Genomic DNA, 18,657 nt, shown 5'->3' on the forward strand with positions numbered 1-18,657 from the left:
TTAGTATATCACATTTTTCTGATGTAACCAAACACTTTGTATTCTAAGTTGAACAAAACAAGTATCTGCATTTCAATCCAACACTTCCGCTTGATTTCAAATCAGACCATCTCATGAAAATATTAAACACAACAATTCTGGCCATGAGACAAACACCACAAGACAGAACATAGAACACACAACATAATTTTGACTGTGCCAGTAAATCATGGTACGTTGAATGCTGTGCAGCTGGCATTAGTTTTCTTTGATTATCTGAAAGACAAAAACAGAGGTCCACCCCTTCTGGATAGTTAAATACTTAAAATATACAAATACTCTTGTTGATTCTAGGCAAAACAGAGGAATTACCCCATATTTTCTCATATGTGTTTCATAGACAGCCCAGGTTTCAGCGGACCCCTTCTACCTTATCAATTAGATAATGTGCATTAACACAGATGCTTTCTGGCTTGCTTTTTTTACTTTTAACTTTTAAACACTGAAAGAAAACACCACCACTTACAGTGCCCTTAGAGCCTAATACAATTTTCATTACATAACACTGTATACATGCTTCAACTAATCTAACAAAATTGTTCATAGCCAAATGATTGCAATCTAATAATATCTTTGCCTGAATTTATTTACAAACATTTTAAAAAGGCACCAAGAACTCTTCTCTTTAGCATTTTTACAAAGTTCAACTGCTGTTCCCTCCAGCAACTACAGAGTCAACTTTTCATGTTCCTTAAAAATCACTTGCTTATCTCCCAACAGTCACTGTTATCAACTCAAATCACCATACCAAATATCCTCCTGAGTATTTGAAATCCTCATGCTTATATTCACTTACTCCTTCCTTCCACTACACCCTCAAAAGTTTCCAACCTGTTCTCCAATCTCTCTGTCTGTTGCCTGCCCGCCTGGGCCCGATCCTGTTTTTCTCGCTGAATCGTCCCGTCCATGGACACTAGCTTGTTCCACAACCAGTTTAGCTAGGAGGGTGGGCTTCTCAACTAACCCCCACCCTTCTGGTCTTTTCCCTAAAACATTTTTACTTACAAGGCTACCCGAGTCCTCCCTAGTAAGGCTTGCCACCTGGGCAAAAATACATGGCCATTGCGTAAAGGCCATTTACTTAACACACAATCCAAACCCCCCCAGAGACCCACCCATTTGTCTGCTGACACTTAAACAGAAAAGAAAATTACACAGAAAGCAGAGAAAATTACAGTCTAAGCCAGATTTTTCTACTTCTATTACATTGTCCGTTACAGGGGGCGGGACAGAAGGATCTCAATACTACCTCAGAGCTTCATTGCACACATGGCTTCCACCCTGAGGAATTACGAACGAGAAGTTCAGTTCCGCCCACACACCTAACGCCCAAATGAACAGAGCAGAAAAACAACAGTAACCGGTTAAACAAAACAGAACAAAACCAGATAGTGTTTCCTTATTCTATTAGGGCTTACCTTTAATCATGCTATTCTTAACATATAACACCAACAGCACCAAACCAAACATAAAATAACAAGGGTAAAACAGATAGATGGTGTAAATTCTGCAGGGCTCCCCCATACATAATTGCTCACCAAACTGTGACAAATTTCTGTTACCAATTTATCCCTCATGTCAGGTGATCAGACACACTGCAGGACGGTGGGGGAGGAAAGAGAAAACACCATATAACCAAATTTTAAAGCTTCATTAAAATAATAAAACAACAATGGAGAGTGTTGGGAATGCTCCCACCTCACTCAGGAAAAATATGAATGCTCCAAGCCTTAAGCCACTTTAATACTCACACATGTCTCACTGGAAAGTTAAGCTTTGCAAATGTAATTTCAATTCTGTAACTTGTATTGCCTTTGGTTTGCCTCTGTCTCTATTTTCCACAAGCAGCTGGGGCTGAAAGCAGTTTTTCTTTGCACTTAGCATAGTCCGCGCTGATTCTTGACCTTGAACACAAAACAACTTCTCCTTTATCTCTGGGCTAAGCTGAATTTCAAATTAACCCGTTCCTAGACAAATTGCTCACACTGTGTCAGAGGCTTTTCTTTGGTGATTAAAGGCTCCTCTGAGATATATGATCTTATCTAGATTGAAGGTACCTTCTAATGGGCATTGTTTAAATGAATTTTCACGCGTGTACAGATTCCAATCATTTAAATACCTGCAGGTTTTAGGACCATAATGTACGTACATGTAATATGCTGGGGACCCTTAGGGGGTAAGGTGGAATGTTTAGACTGTCCCTCCCCCATTTTCCAATCACACAAACTGAGGGGGGTGCCCTGTCCGCGCTAGCGGATCAGAATCTAAGGATCTCTCCCTACAGGGTATTCACACAGGAGAGACTCACAAAAATGACCACGACTCTCCTACACCTCCCTTCAGCAAAGAGCGTCGGCTAGTCTCTGGGAGACGGCGCCGCTTACTCTGATTGCATCCAGTGAGATGATCAGACTGTCAGTAGCCCACACGGAAAGGAAGGGGAGGGAAGATGGGTTCACACACTCCTAGACCCAGGTAGCTTCCTTGCCGGACTATGCCAGGCCGAGTCAGCCCACCATGGGTCGGATCTCCTAAAGATCCACTAGTTACCGGGCTTGCGTTAGAGTAGTCCTGATCATGAGCATTCGCTTCACAGGGTATTCTGGGCGTCTTCCGGTAACAGCCACTCACACTGGTGTACACACACACACACACACACACACACACACACACACCCCCCAAGGCCTCTTTTTTTTTTTTTCCTTTTTAACCTTTTTATCTCTTTTTAATTTTTTTTTTTTTTTAAACCACGATGCATCTTTACCTGGTCCGGACCAATACCATGAGGCGGTATGACAACCCCTCTTGAGGCGGTAAAAACCCCTCAGCACCGGTGCATTCTAATGCATTTACCTATGCATTACCTTATGCATTTACCTATGCATTACCTTGTTGGCCAACTCAGCAGTTCCCAATACTGCTATAAACTAACCTTGTTGGGGCCTTTCCCCAATACCACTCTGCATCTGATCTTGCTGCACAGTCAATAAGTTCAGATGGCGTGAGCCCAACAGAGACAGACGTCCCCACGGACAGTCCTCCTCCGATACCCCAATAGAGATTTCAAAAGGTCTCATACCTCTCATGTGGCGCCATGGGGTTCGAAGGGGAATGATCCGTAGTAGCCGTCTGTGGGTCCGTGGGCGTTGCCATCCCGGACGAGCCCCCAAATTGTCGGAGAAAAACTCAGTTCTCGCTTTTTCTTTGGGTGCAGCAAAATCAAATACTTTATTATTTCTCCAGTAATTACAATGGAGGGAGAGAGTGCCATAGGACACAGGGTCACCCCAGTCCTGGACAGGTCTCTCAACTGGTAAACAATTACAGCAAGCTTTATACCTTTGTTACAGACAATAACTAACAATAATACAGACAATAAAGAGCAACACTACATTTTGTTTATACATAAGCCATTCTGCTATCTTATTTGTCTCACTCCTAAGAAAAGCAAGCCTGCATATTTGGTTATCAGTTACAAGGTCGTAATAACTTTGTACACAGTTCTTGTCCTCTCGCCTCGCACTATCCTTGCTTCTACAAGTCTCACGTCATTAGGGTTACAGTATGGCCTGACTCTTGCTAACTGACTGACATGCATTAAAATCCCCTTCAAATCCTTGTTAATTATTTCCCTGCTTCCACAGCAGGAGTAAAAACCCCTTTAAAGCTAAGGTGACCAGATGTCCTGATTTTATAGGGACAGTCCTGATTTTTGGGTCTTTTTCTTATATAGGCTCCTATTACCCCTCCATCCCTTGTTCTGATTTTTCACATTTGCTGTATTGTCACCCTATTTAAAGCCCTGCCAAAATGCTAGCTGCAGTCTGCTCTCTGGTCAGGAGGCCAGGGTACAGACACAGGTATTCAGCAGGGAGCCCAGCTGCAAGCTCTAATCAGGGCTGGCTCAGAGGAACATACTGAGCTGACAGCTGAGCTGACCCACGGGAGGGCTATGTAAACCCTGAACAAACCTCAGAGGAGACTAAACTGGGAGGAGACAGGAGGGTAGTATTGCTGTTGTCTTACCAAAGAGAGAAACCTCTGGGACAGGAGACCCTGGGGAGGGTCTGGGAGGAGCACTAGCTGTTGGGAGACTGGGGAACTGCATAAATGTTGTAAATAAAGACACTTGGGTGATCCAGCAAAAGAAGGCTCTTTATTATACCAGCCTAAACACAGGGTGCAGGAACAAAAGTGGGAGAGTCAGCAAAGAACCCTGTGACACTCCCCCTACAGTTAGCCATCCCAAAGTTCCTTAAACCTCTGAGTGCTGGGACCGGAGCCACTGAGGGGCAGGGCTGGGGGCTCCTACCACATACTGAGCTCCAGCTGCTAATCCCAGTCAGGCTGGGGAAGGATGGGTCTTCCTCTTCCACTGCATGGGCCAGGTCAGACCTATCTCTGGGAAGCTCTGTGGCTGATTGCTGGGTGCCCAGCTCTGAAGGGAGCACCACCGCCAGCAGCAGCACTCAAGTGAGCATGGCCACCCTTACATTTGTGCTACCACCACCACCAGCACAAAAGAAAGACTGGCAATACCATACCATGCCACCCTTACTGCTGCCAGCAGTGGTGATGCCTTCCGAGCTGGAAGGCCCAAGAGCAGTGGCTGCTGGCTGGAAGCCTAGCTGTGTAGGCAGTGCTGCCACCACCAGCAGCACAGAAGTAAGGGTGGCATAGTAAGGGGAGGGTTGTCACTTTTGGGGGGATGGTACAGGTCCAGCCTTATGTGGCACACACACAGCCAGCCTAAGGCCCCTTTAACCACCGAGCACTAGGTCTGGAGCAGGTAAGGGGCACATCTAGGACACCCCAGCCGAGGGCTCCTCCTGTGCACTGGGCTCTACACTCCAACCTCCAGAACCTCTCCTGGCTGAAGGAAGCTGCTGGTGGTGGCAGTGCGAAGTGAGGGTGGAAATACCATACCATGAACCCTCACTTCTGGGCTGCTGCTGGCAGCTGCGCTGCCTTAAGAGATGGGCTCCTGGCCAGCAGCCACCACTCTCCAGCCGCCCAGCTCATAAAGCAGCACTGCCGCCAGCAGCTGCATAAAACCAAGTGTGGAAATTCTACAACTCCCCTACAATAGCCAGATTTCCTGGAGTAGAGCAGATTTCACAGTCTCTAATGTGTTTTTCACAGCCTCCCAGGGTGGAACTTACTCTAAGTCCTATAAACATAGCACCCTGCAGCGCACCTCCCCTTTGCTGCCCCCTTCCTTAGCTTGTAGACATCCTAGCAATTATACCAATCTCCCAATCAATAAAGCTATATGCCAGCCACAGCTCACAGGCCGCTATCAATGTGGTTGAATGTAAGTTCACATCCAACCCTCGGGATAAGTCTGAGAACAAACCATTCTTGCTGCTACAACCTGACTCTGCCAAAAGGGTTTTTAATCTTATTATTTGGGGGACTGGGGGAAATGTAATTGCAGGATGGCAGAAGACTCAGAAGAACAAATAAAGAAATGCCATATGTGAATGTTTGCTGGGAGAGGGAATTAGGGCTGCAGCAAAGGGAGGGGGATTATGAGGAGATCAGAGGGGTTAGGGGATTCAGGTAAGGGATATTGGGTTCAGGTGATGTGATGGTGGGAGGGAGGCTGAGCAGGTGTCAATCACGCCCACATTCTTCCCTCCCATATCTGCCCTGGGATCGGGCAGTACTGTCCCTCTGAGGGTGTCTGGAGGCATCATGTAAGCCAGAATATGGGGTTCTCCCCCTTTAGGGAGCTCTGAGTTCCTCTCCCTGCCCCTGTGCATGTGCTGGGATCTGGGGGGAATGTCTCTCTGATGGTGTCCGAGCCCAACTCCCTGTCCCTTGGTGTGTGCCAAGATCTGGGGGTCCACACACCTCTATATGGTGTCTGGCCCCTCTCCTGGCCTCCCCTCATGTGTGCTGGGATCGCTGCCCCACTAGGGGGTATCTGATGTCCTTTCCTGCCCCTCGTGGGAGCCGGCATCTAGGGAAGCCCTGTCCCTCTGGTGGGGAGCTGAGTGCAGCCATCCCAGGAGCATGCACCAAAACCACACCACTAGATCGGGATGAGGAAGTAAGAACAAGAAAGCTTGGTGCATAACACAAGCTCCCAAGCACTGACCAGGGGAGGGGGGCTGACAACACCCACTGAGATGAATGGAGCTATTATCCCAGGCTGCATCATCTCACTGGGTGCTCTCCTTCAGCGGATACCATCACACCGAGATCCATGGGCCCCGCCACACTGCTCAGAACCCCCTGTACTTGCAGGATTGTCCCAGGCTGGGGATCTGGAGATAGCAAAGCAGCGGCTGATGATTAATTTCATACAATTTTACAGCTGAGTGCCAGGTCGGCTATGGGTAAAATAGAGAAGGCTTCTGTTTAAAACCAATTTTTCTAAGTGCTCTGAAATCCCCATGCTTACTTGGATAGTCTTGAAATTTGGGTTGCCTCCTGCAGGTCTGACGTAGGGTTAGCGACCCACATTTGAGATCATTTGAACAACAGATTCCTGAACTACAGCCACCCGCCATCTGAAAAAACAGCTTTTCTTCAAGTTCACAGCTTTTACCAATGGTTTTTGTGCACACTTGCCTTCAGAAATGCTGATTCCTTAATGGGATGGGAAGGAGAGGGTGAGGTGGAAATTCTGGCGGGAGGACAGGGGATGGGGGCTGTAAGTTGCAGGAGATGGTGGAGGAGGGGAGATATAATTACACATGTAATAAATAGCCACCAAGTTTTTGGGTTATAGACCAACTACACGCTCCAAACATCACAAAGCATGAGCATTATTCCCATTCCACTGTTACCAAGTGTGCGTGGTGAAGGGAGGAAAGCAATGCCCCGATACACCCATAACACACCTACTCACACTCTGTCTTTGCACTGACTCCCTACCCTTACCTTGAACACAAACACTAAGGGCTGGTCTACACTACAGAGGTAGATAGAGCCAGTGAAAAATCCCCACTCTGGAATGATGAAATTACACCGCCCTAAGTCCCCGTGCAGACAGCGCTAGGAGGGTGTAAGAACTGTCGCTGCAGCGTTTTCAGTGTAGACACGGATTGATCCTGCTCCACATCACATCTGCTCAATTTTACAATCCCTTTAACCTCGTCTCCCTCAGGTACATGATGCCATCTAACACTACCCTGTCATTTACCTTTCATTCATGCCCACCTCACTGATGACAGTCCCCCAGGCAGGAAGACCCTGTGCCCCATTAGTGACAATGTGCACAACTCAGTTCTATAATGAGGTGAAATGGATCTTTCAGGGTACCCAGGCACCTTTCCTTTGATCACACACCTGGGGGCAGGAAGAGGGGCTCACCTCTGCCAAGTGGAACAGCCCCCTGAAACCACCTTGTCTCAGTAACAGCTCTGCCAAGCTGCTCCAGCTAACCCCTCCCCGCTTCAGTAGAACGACACATACACACTGAGGACAGCTGGAGCCCAGGGGCTCTTGGCAGCTCCAGGGGCAGGATGTAGGACCATGGGCAGGTACCTTAACTCCTCATTGCTTGGTTTTCAGATGTGAGAGTTTTGCTGGGCTCGACATTGTGGAAGGGTACATGGAACCTCTGGGCAATGTTAACTCCATGGTTTGCCAGGCAGGGACCTCACTGCCTCACGGACACCTTGTCTCTCTATCCTCACAGGGGCTGCCCCTAACCCTGGCAGGGAGACTGTCCAGGTAAGTGGGAGCTAGTGGGGCCTCCTGAGTCCTGCACAGACCAGCCTTGGCATGGCTGGGGCCACAGACACATAGACAGGACAAACTGGGAGGAGTGGTAGATATGCTGGAGGGTAGGGATAGGATACAGAGGGATCTAGTCAAATTAGAGGATTGGGCCAAAAGAAATCTGATGAGGTTCAACAAGGACAAGTGCAGAGTCCTGCACTTAGGACAGAAGAATCCCATACAATGCTACAGACTAGGGACTGAGTGGCTAGGCAGCAGTTCTGCAGAAAAGGACCTAGGGGTTTCAGTAGACGAGAAGCTGGATATGAGTCAACAGTGTGCCCTTGTTGCCAAGAAGGCTAACAGCATTTTGGGCTGTATACGTAGGAACATTGCCAGCAGATCAAGGGACGTGATCATTCCCCTCTATTCGGCATTGGTGAGGCCTCATCTGCAGTACTGTGTTCAATTTTGGGCCCCACCCTACAAGAAGGATGTGGAAAAATTGGAAAGAGTCCAGCGAAGGTCAACAAAAATTATTAGGAGGTTGGAGCACATGACTTATGAGGCTAGGCTGAGGGAACTGGGATTATTAGTCTGCAGAAGAGAAGAATGATGGGGGGGATTTGACAGCTGCTTTCAACTACCTGAAAGGGGGATTCCAGAGAGGATGAATCTAGACTGTTCTCAGTGGTACCAGATGACAGAACAAGGAGTAATGGTCTCAAGTTGCAGTGTGGGAGGTTTAGGTTGCATATTAGGAAAACCTTTTCCACTAGGAGGATGGTGAAGCACTGGAATGGGTTACCTAGGGAGGTGGTGGAATCTCCTTCCTGGGAAGTTTTTAAGGTCAGTCTTGACAAAGTCCTGGCTGGGATGATTTAGTTGGAGATTGGTCCTGCTTTGAGCAGGGGGTTGGACTAGATGACCTCCTGAGGTCCTTTCCAACCCTGATATTCTATGATTGTATTGTAGGGTCTATGATGAGCAAGGAAGAAGCACCCAGACTGGTTTTTGTAGGGTCTTGACTCTCACAAACACAGCTTAGCAAATTGTGGAGGAAATGTTGTGAAGATTTGTTGCCCCTTACAAAAGAAATTAGACTCAGTTGAGGTACTGACCTGCCACTCCTTGAGCTCTGGGAACATCCAAGCACCACTTGTGCAAATTCTCATCAGAAGTAATTTTTAGATTGAAAAGCTGAAACATTAACAGCAAGGAAGTGTTGATACTTAAGAGGAGAGGAAAATCCACAGGAAATGCTGCACTGTGAACAGGGGCGGCTCTAGCCATTTTGCCGCCCCAAGCACGGTGGCATGCCGCGCGGGGGGCGCTCTGCCGGTCCCGCAGCTCTGGTGGACCTCCCGCAGGCATGCCTGCGGATGCTCCACCGAAGCCGCGGGACCAGGGGACCCTCCACAGGCACACCTGCGGGAAGTCCACCGGAGCCGCCTGCCGCCCTCCCGGAGACCTGCAGAGCACCCCCTGCAGCATGCTGCCCCAAGCACACGCTTGGCGTCCTGGGGCCTGGAGCCGCCCCTGACTGTGAATATAACCATTGGGGTGATTATTGTAGGGTTTCTGGTGGGTACAGGTGTTGTAACCAGAGAGGTTTATTATTGTAGGTCTACCAACAGCATTTGTTATTTTGGCAGGGCTGGAAGGTTGCAAGACACCCCTCGTGTCCCCGGGGGCGGTGGGGGGGGGGCGGCTGGGGGAAGGTCACAGGGAACTGATGGGTCTCTCCCACACAGGGCATCCCCTGTGCCACCTCTGCTGGAATCTGCCGAGGGCCCATCCACACCAGAGATGCTGCTCCTGAGCTGCTCCTCCAAGCTGCGGCTGCTGGAGGGGACACTACAGAGGCGCTTGCCTGATACATTGCTGGTGACAAGGACTAATCTTTTTTCCCCAGGGATGGGAGCAGGGTAGAAAGTTCTCTCTCCCCAGAGTGATAGGGTGATGAGATTGGGCTGGCTGGGGGCAAGACCCAACCCCTGGGTCAAGGGCTAGTTGGGGGTCAGGCCCCTCCCCACAGGTGCTGGCTGCTCTCCAAGCAGCCCCCGCCCCACTCACGTCTGTCTCCCAAACTCCAAATCCAGCAAATTCCTCCTGCTCACCCAGTGTAGCCGGCGGGACCTCCCCAGGCAGTCACAGGGCAGATTGGCTCCATATCAAACAGTTACAGCACAGGCAGGCTCTGTGCCAGCCAGTCACTGCATGGGCAGGCTCCGTGCCAGCCGAGCAAAGACCTGGGTAGCTCTGGCTCCCTCCATGATTCCATGTCATCACAGGGCTCAAGTGTGTGTGGGGGTCACCAGCCCCTTTGTCGCCCCTCCTCTGCGCTCAGGGTCTCCCCTGCGATCCCAGGCCAGGACCCACAAATAAGGAGTCAGACCCTTAAATCAGGAGAGTAAACCCAGGGAGGTGGTCAGAGACAGGTCCTGCCTCATCCCTCATACTCCCTTCCCCATCTCTCTCCCCTCCACATCCCTACCCCCTCTCTGCCCCTCACCCCAACCCCTAGCATTGCCCACATCCCCCACTCGCTCCCCATTCGCCTCTCCTTGCTGCTCCTCACATTCCCCTGCCCCCCATCTCTGGTACCCATAGCCTGGGGCACCCGTCTTCCCAGGCCTCAGCCCCCTGAAATCATTGTGAGGTGGTGGCCATCTTGACTAAGGGCAGCCTGTGGTGTCAGCCCCATTGGCAGGGATGGGAGAGGGAGGCCATGTTGGAGAAGGGCAAAAACTTCACCTAATATACAGAAGATTACAAGATGCGGAAACCCCGCCCCCAATAAATACTGGGTGGCTCCAAACAGAGTTGTGGGAGTGGGAATTGCTCCCTCTCCCCCAGCTCTGACCCTCACCACCTCCATGTGTCTGACAGGTCTATGGCACTGTAATGACCATAAACTAGGGAACCCGGCTGCACAGGAGGTGCTGGTGGATTCATGGCCTGAGTTCAAAGTCGTCCTCACCCGGCCGTGCAGAGAGGTGAAGCCCCTCAGCCACCATGCTGCACCTGGGGACTGGATGACTCGGGAGGATGTAGAATGGGACTCAATGCCTTTCCTCTCTAGGGGACCCCAGGACTGGGGGCCAGATTGGCTTGGGGAGGAGACAGGGACTGGGATTTGGGGCCCTTCCTCTTCAAGGAGCCACAGGGTTGAGCCAAGCTGGCTGGGAATGGGACACGCAGCCCTTCCCCTCTAGGGGGGACCAGGGCAGGGACCAGGCTGGCTCAGGGGAGATGGGGCAGGCCAATCAGTCATTCCATTGGGAATTCTCCCATCTTGGCTGTATGTCTCCCCCCAACAGGTGGCCTTGGATGACTCTGATTTGTACACCAACACATACACAGTGTACTACCGGGACCTAGGTGCCTGCCAGGCCCTGCTGGCCAGTGCGGGTGCTGTCAACTGGGGACAGACCTTCCGCATCCTTGGTAACTTGTGCCCCAAAGCATCTGGGAGAGCTCCACAGCAACTGAACATATATGTCCTGTCTGGGTCAACCCCAGGATCCCTGCAGGGACTAGGGAGCATAGCCATAGGGTAGGGCCAGCCATGGGGAGGGGATTGGAACCACTCTGAGATGCTGAGCAAATTCTGCTTAGGGTTAGGCAGTCAGTCAGACTGGGCTCCCCCCTCCCCCACCCCGGCAGGGTGGGATTCCCATGAAGATCATTGTAAGATGGGCTCCAGATCTGGCCAAACTTGCGGGACTCAGGAGAGGGGAATAACAGAGCCAAGAAGAGAGGGGAAGGAAGCTGCCTTGCTTGGGGGATGGGAAATGGGACACGGGGCCTTTTCCCCTTACCCATACGGTGGCAAGGCTGCCTAATATCTCATCTCATTAGAACTGAGTGTTTCATTCCCCTTCCTGATAGACAGGGCCAGCTTTAGGAAGTGCGGAGCCCAATTCGAACAGTTTCAACAGGGCCCTGGCAGGGATGACTAAAAAACAAAAAACCACACACACACACACACACAGACACACGTGTAAAAAAACACGTGGGGCTTGTACTCACCAAGCGGTGCGCCGAGTCTTCAGCAGCACTTCAGCGGCGGGTCCTTCACTTGCTCCAGGTCTTTGGCAGCACTGAAGGACCCGCCGCTGAAGTGCTGCCAAAGACCCGGAGCGAGCGAAGGACCTGCCGCCGAAGTGCCGCTGAAGACCCGAAGCACCGCCAGGTGAGTAAAAATTAAAAAGGCGCCTCTAGCCAGGGAAGGGATTCTCACTGGGCGCGGGGCCCGATTCGGGGGAATTGGTGGGATAGGCCTAAAGCCGGCCCTGCTGATAGAGAACCCCCATCCCTAAAGTGCCCCCGGGGAATCTGCCCCTCCCTGGGTGAGAAGCTGAGGTCTGAACAGGCTGTGGACAGGGAAGGCTCCTCTCCATCCTGGGCAAGGTGAGATGTGGTGCAGGGATGGGTGGGAGCACGGTCTCTTGCTGCCCAAGCCCTGCCAGGGCTGGCTGGCTGAAGGAGTGCCTGGTCCCCAGGGGCCATTTGCATCAGGGTTTCCTGGCACAGGCTGGGGGCCCTGTGCAGGAGCTGAAGAGGGATCCCCCTCCCCATGGCAGGCCCCACCTGAATCTGGCTATGCTCCCCAGTCCCTGCAGGGTCCCTGAAGGAGGTTGGGCTCAGTGCCAATCCCACTGAGATTCTGCTGGTGGCAACAGGACCCCAGTGCCCTAGGTCCTGCATAAGGAATAGTCGGCCAGACCTTGTGCACCCCAAGGTTAGGGTTAGGGTGACCAGATGTCCCGATTTTATAGGGACAGTCCTGATATTTGGGACTTTGTCTTATATAGGTGCCTATTACCCCACACCCACTGTCCCAATTTTTCATGCTTGCTGTCTGGTCACCCTAATCCCAGTGCCATGCTGGCCAATGCCCCCACCTCTTAGGCTGCCTCCTTCCCTACCACACCCCCTTTTGGGGGACCCAGGAGTGTCTGGCCCAGGGGGGAGCCCAGACAGAAGGTGGGGGGGGGGCAGAGAGTCTGCCCACCTGTTGTAGGGAGGAACTTTAAAATGCCAGACATCCCCACCCCTCCTGTGGATCAGGTTTTAAGGGAAACCTGGGGTTCAGATTTCCTGGAAGGGGGGGTCCATCCAGCTGACCTGTGGGGAACAAAAATTGGGGTGTCCAAAGGGTCCAGAGCACTCCATTGAAAGATGTTCCTGCTATGCTTGTAAGAGATAAAACTGTCTCTTCAAGGCAGGAGAAAAAAACAACAACTTTGCCTTATTGCACAAGTGTGTGGGGTCCAGCCCAGAGAAGTTCCAGAGGGAGGGGCAGTGGGCAGGCATGGTTGCAGTACACCCCTTCCTGGGGAAAAGACTCAAACACATGCCTGAATTGAAAGCAGGGCCAGCTCTAGGTTTTTTGCCACCCCAAGCAAAAAAAAAAAAATGTTGGCTGACACCTGTCCCAGCCCTGGGCTCTTCACTGCACTCCCCCTGCTGCCCCAGCCCTGGGCTCTCCCCCCCACTCACACACCCTGCCGCCCCAGCTCTGGGCTCCCCCCTGCCCCCCCGCCCCCCCCACCTCCTGCCTCCCCAGCCCTGGACTCTCTTCCCCCCCACCCACGTCCCCCATCTGCACCCTCCTTTCGCCGCAGCCCTGGGTCACTGGTAATTTTAGATGTGCACAGAACACATACAGGGTTGGTTCCCATATGGTTACAGAGCTGCAGTAAAGTGGAACAGTTTTCAGCTTGTGTAATTGGAGGATCTCTGGATGCATATTATAAGACTGTCCTCCATAAATGAGGAAAAGTTGAGGTGCCTTTATTATTCTTTTGTTCCTCTCTTTCTTTCTATGGGGAATTTGCCAATGCAATATCACTGTTTTCCTTTTAAACAAACAAACAAAAAGGCAATGGCTGTTGAAAATAGCAATTGCAGTCGTAAAAACCACTGGGAAGCATTTCTTGCTCAATTTTATCCTACTTTTTCTACAGCAAGTTACAGTGGACTAGTATATTTGATTTGGGAGAAATGAAGTAACAGCTGCCCAAACTGAGCTTGAGCACTCCTGAATTTTGAGGTGTTCAAATCTGGAAGGCAGGTGCCGGGGGTGGGGGTGCTGTGGCTCCACAGGGGAGCATAGCAGCATGTATGCAGCAGCATGTCTGGCGCTGCACGAAGCCAGACATGCTGGTCTGAGTGACACAGTAAGGGGGCTGGGGGGTTGGAGAAGGGGTAGAGGGTTCCGGGGGGCAGTAAAAGGGACAGGGATCAGGGGGGGTTGGATGGGGCAGAGGTTCGGGGGGGCAGTCAGGGGACAGGCAGCGGTTGGATAGGCATGGGAGTCCCAGGGGTTTGTCAGGGGACAGGTAAGGGGTGGAGTCCTAAGGGGGAAGTTGGAGAGGTTTCAGGAGGGGGCAGTTGGGGACAAGGAGAAGGGAGCCTTAGATAGGGAGTGGGGTCCCAAGGGGCAGGGGTCCCAGGAGGGGGCAATCAGGGGACAAGTACCAGTGGCGATTAGATAGGGGGTGGGGTCCTGGGGGGGGCAGTTAAGGGCAGGGGTCCCAGGAGGGGGTGATCAGAGGACAGGGAGCCGAGGGGTTGGATGGGTTGGGGTTTCTGTGGGGGGCAGTTGGAGGGAGTGGATGGTGGCAGGATGGGGCTACTCTCCCTCCCCGTGGAGTGTCCTAATTTTTGAATGTTAAAATATGGTATCCCTACCCTTCACAGGGCAGTTCTCCATTCACAGCAAGCTGCAGCATGAGGTCTCAGCTACCTCACTCCCTCCCCATTCCTTTCCTGTTGGTAGTGGCCAAGGGAATGCTGGGAAATGTAGTCTTTCCCTGCTCCAGGGCTGTCTCTATAGGCAAGGAGCTAACCAAGGAACTACAGCTCCCAGGGCCCCCTGTTGGTTCTCAGCTCCCATGCTGGATCCCTGCTGCCCCTGCAAATGGGCTGCCCCAAGCACATGCTTGCTTTGCTCGTGCCTAGAGCTGCCCCTGATTGAAAGCCTTCTCCAAAGAGGCAGAAGAATCAGAGTGCCTACCAGGGGGCACAAAGAACTGGGAAAATGCAGTAAACACTAAACAAGCCAAATTAAGTAAACAAAGCCTGTTCACTGTAGATTTGCTGTTCACCTTGTGTCTTTTGCTAATTAATCTATAGGATAAAATAAAGAAGTTAATACTAGTGGTAAACCCTTTAAAGATGTGGGACATACCTGATTTGTGGAAGAAACTGTTGTACAGACTAGAGATGGTCATAAGACAACCCCACAAGCATGTTACTTTTCAGCCTATACCTGTAAACAGACTGAAAGCTTGGCACAAAAGCTTGGCGAAAAGCTTAACAGGCCCATGCTGCTGTATAGAAGGGGAAACTGAGGCACACCGCCTCATGGCATTGATGGCTAAATGCCAAGACAACTACTCTAACAGATATTACCGTCTGCATTCTGTTAGCAATATTACACCCCAACCTGTTTTCAGGCACCCGGGGACCAGGAACCCCAAGACTTGTTAGAACACTTATGAATGACATCATATGGTTTAAAAGGTACTAAATGGGAGTGCAACCAAAGACAAACAGGGGTTTTACATGTACTGCCTCCGTCATGGACAGTGTCCAAGTCTCTGGCAGTAAGTTCAGAAGGAGGGTGTGACGGTGCCTCCCATAAGGCTTCATTCATAAGCATATTTTCATATCTATAGCCCCTTTAGGGGGCTCTGAGCCCCTCTCCCTGCCCCTGTGTATGTGCTGGGATCTGGGAGGAAGGTCTATCTGAGGGTGTCTGACCCCATCTCCCTGCCCCTTGGTGTGTGCCAAGATCTGGGGGTCCACGCAGGGCCGCCCAGAGGGTGGGGGAGGGGCAAGTGGGGCAATTTGCCCCAGGCCCCAGATGAGAATCCACCTTTTCATGTTTTCTGTATGTATAAATATCTTCTGTCTGTGTGTTCCAGTCTATGCATCCGAAGAAGTGAGCTGTAGCCCATGAAAGCTCATGCTGAAATAAATTTGTTATTCTCTAAGGTGCCACAAGTACTCCTGTTCTCTTTTCATGAGAATACAGTATTCTATAATATTGCAACTGTTTTTTTATGGAAGGGGCCCCCAAAATTGCTTTGCCCCAGGCCCCCTGAATCCTCTGGCCGACCCTGGGTCCATGCACCTTTATATGGTGTCTGGCCCCTCTCCTGGCCTCCCCTCCCCTCATGTGTGCTCGGATCTGGGGACCCTGCCTCACTAGGGGGTATCTGACATCCTTTCCCTGCCCCCACTCCTCTGTGAGCCAGCATCTAGGGAAGTCCTGTCCCTCTGGTGGAGAGCTGAGTTCAGCCATCCCAGGAGCATGCACCAAAACCACACCACTAGATCAGAATGAGGAACTAAGAACAAGAAAGCTTGGTGCATAACAAACAAACTCTCAAGCACTGACCAGGGGAGAGGGGCTGAGAACACCCACTGAGATGAATGGAGCTATTGTCCCAGGCTGTATTGTCTCACTGGGTGCTCGCCTTAAGCAGATACCATCACACCAAGATCCATGGGCCCTGTCACACTGCTCAGAGACCCCTGTACTTGCAGGATTGTCCCAGGCTGGGGATCTGGAGATAGCAAAGCAGCTGCTGATGATTAATTTCATACAATTTTACAGCTGAGTGCCAGGTCGGCTACGGGTAAAATAAAGAAGGCTTCTGTTTAAAACCAATTTTTCTAAGTACTCTGAAATCCCCATGCTTACTTGGATAGTCTTGAAATTTGGGGTGCCTCCTGGGGGTCTGACATAGGGTTAGCAACCCATATTTGAGATCATTTGGGTAACAGGTTCCTGAAATACATCCACCTGCCATCTGAAAAAACAGCTTTTCTTCAAGTTCACAGCTTTTACCAATGGTTTTTGTGCACACCTGCCTTCAGAAATGCTGATTACTTAATGGAATGGGAAGGAGAGGGTGAGGTGGAAATTCTGGTGGGAGGACGGGGGGGGAGGGGCTGTATGTTGCAGGAGATGGTGCGGTGGAGAGGTGGAGAGAGAGACACCAGTCTTTTTACACATGTAATAAATAGCCACCAAGTTTTTGGGTCATAGACCAACTACATGCTCCAAACATTACAAAGCACAAGCATTATCCCCATTCCACTGTTACCAAGTGTGCGTGGTGAAGGGAGGAAAGCAATGCCCCGATACACCCATAACACACCTACTCACACTCTGTCATTGCACTGTATTGAACAGGGACTCCCTACCATTACCCTGAACACTAAGGCAGAGGTGGGCAAACTTTTTGGGACAAGGGCCACATCTGGGTGGGGAAATTGTATGCAGGGCACAGGGTTGAGGTGCAGGCGGGAGTGCAGGGTGTCAGAGGGAAGGGGATTGGGGTGCAGCATGTACAAGGGGGCTCAGGGCAGAGAGTTGGGTTGCAAACTGCAGGAGAGGGCTCATGGCAGGAGGGGTTCAAGCTCCAGCCTGGCCCCACTTACCTCAAGCAGCTCCGGGGCGGCGACAACAGCAGGAGCACCTATTGAGGTCAAAGCAAGCTCCCTGCAAGCCTGCCCTATCCAACCGTGCAGGGCTCCTATAAGAGCTGCGGTCTCTGGGGGAGGGGGGCCGGAGGGCTCCACGTGTGCTGCTCTTGCCGGGACTCCAGGTATCTCCCCCGAAGCTCCCATTGGCCGCAGTTCCCCGTTCCCAGCCAATGGGAGCTGCGGGGGCCGGTGCCTGGAGCGGAGGCAACGCAGGGAACCCTCTGCCCAAGGGACGGACGTGGTGCCGGGGAGCGGCGCCGGATCCAAATGCATGAGGGGCCGGATCCGGATCCGGGCTGCGGACCGTAGTTTGCCCACTCCTATTCTAGTTCCATTGGGCCCAATGCAGAGCCCTGGATTTTTCTGACCACCCTGTTGGCCCTCAGCCCTGCCCCATGGAGGTTGCTGGGTCAGGGGGCTCAGGCAGGAGCTGTCACTGGCTCTGGCGTGTGGATAATGATGGCAGCCCTGCCGGAGGGAAGGGGGGGGCTCTGCGGGGGGAGGGAGAATGCAACTTATGGGGAGCAACAAAGGATATTGCCGGAGGGGAGGGGCAGGGGCGGCTCCAGGCACCAGCACGCCAAGCGCATGCCTGGGGGTAAACCACAGAGCGCGCTCTGCCAATCGCCGCGAGGGCGGCAGGCAGGTTGCCTTCGGCGGCTTGCTTGCGGAGGGTCCGCTGGCCCCATGGCTTTGGCGGACCTACCGCAGGCTGCTGCCGAATTCGCAGGACCGGGGACCTCCCGCAGGCAAGCCACCGAAGGCAGCCTGCCTGCTGTGCTTGGGGCGGCAAAATACCTAGAGCTGCCCCTGGGGAGGGGGGTGCTCCGTGGAGAGAGGGGGGTGCTCCGTGGTGGGGGGGGGAGAATGCACCCTATGAGGAGCAACAAAGGATACTGCCGGAGGGGAGGGGGGTGCTCTGCAGTGGCGGGGGGAGAATGCACCTTATGGGGAGCAACAAAGGATACTGCCACAGCCCCCCAGCCTGCCTGGCCTCATGCCGGGGAGTGTTCACACCCGAGTAAGTCCTCTCCCCCTCCCCCTCCCCAGAGCCCCCAGCAGCCAGTTCCCACTCTCAGAATGTGCTGCTCGTGCTGCATTCGGCTCCCTCTAGGACCCAGCCCTGCTCCCGGCCTGGCAGAGCGGGGCCCCAAACACACCGGTGTCCTGTGCAGCTGCAGCTGCGTGTGTCTAAGCATGGCCCCGGCCCCCAGCCTGGTGGGTTTGGGGGTGGGGTTCCCCACTCGCCCCGCAGCCACGCTCCTCCCACCTGGGCTACAGATCCCAGCAGTGCCCCAAAATCCTGAGGGGTTTGCTCATCACGTGGGTGACCCAGAGCAACTGGGGCAGGAAAGTGGGGCTAGGGAAGTGCTGAACCAGGGACATATGAGGGTGGCAGCTTTGAGGTGCTGGTTGACCCAATCTGCTGAGTCC

The 18,657-nt window shown here is 52.2% G+C and overlaps 1 protein-coding gene across 2 annotated transcripts in view; it reads right to left on the reverse strand.

Annotated features, from left to right (window-relative positions):
- Nucleotides 1-17,274, reverse strand: part of LOC123369956 (glycine-N-acyltransferase-like protein 3) — a 43,385-nt gene extending 26,111 nt beyond the window's left edge. Inside the window, exon 1 of one of the 2 annotated variants that reach the window (XM_045016069.1) lies at nt 17,179-17,274. The gene's annotated coding sequence lies outside the window, so the exon portion shown is untranslated. The remainder of the gene's footprint in view (nt 1-17,178) is intronic. The other variant, XM_045016070.1, reaches the window with a different exon arrangement.
- Between the last annotated feature and the right edge of the window lie 1,383 nt (nt 17,275-18,657).

The sequence above is a fragment of the Mauremys mutica genome, chromosome 4 (assembly GCF_020497125.1).
Source record: "Mauremys mutica isolate MM-2020 ecotype Southern chromosome 4, ASM2049712v1, whole genome shotgun sequence".
Taxonomy (NCBI): Eukaryota; Metazoa; Chordata; order Testudines; family Geoemydidae; genus Mauremys; species Mauremys mutica.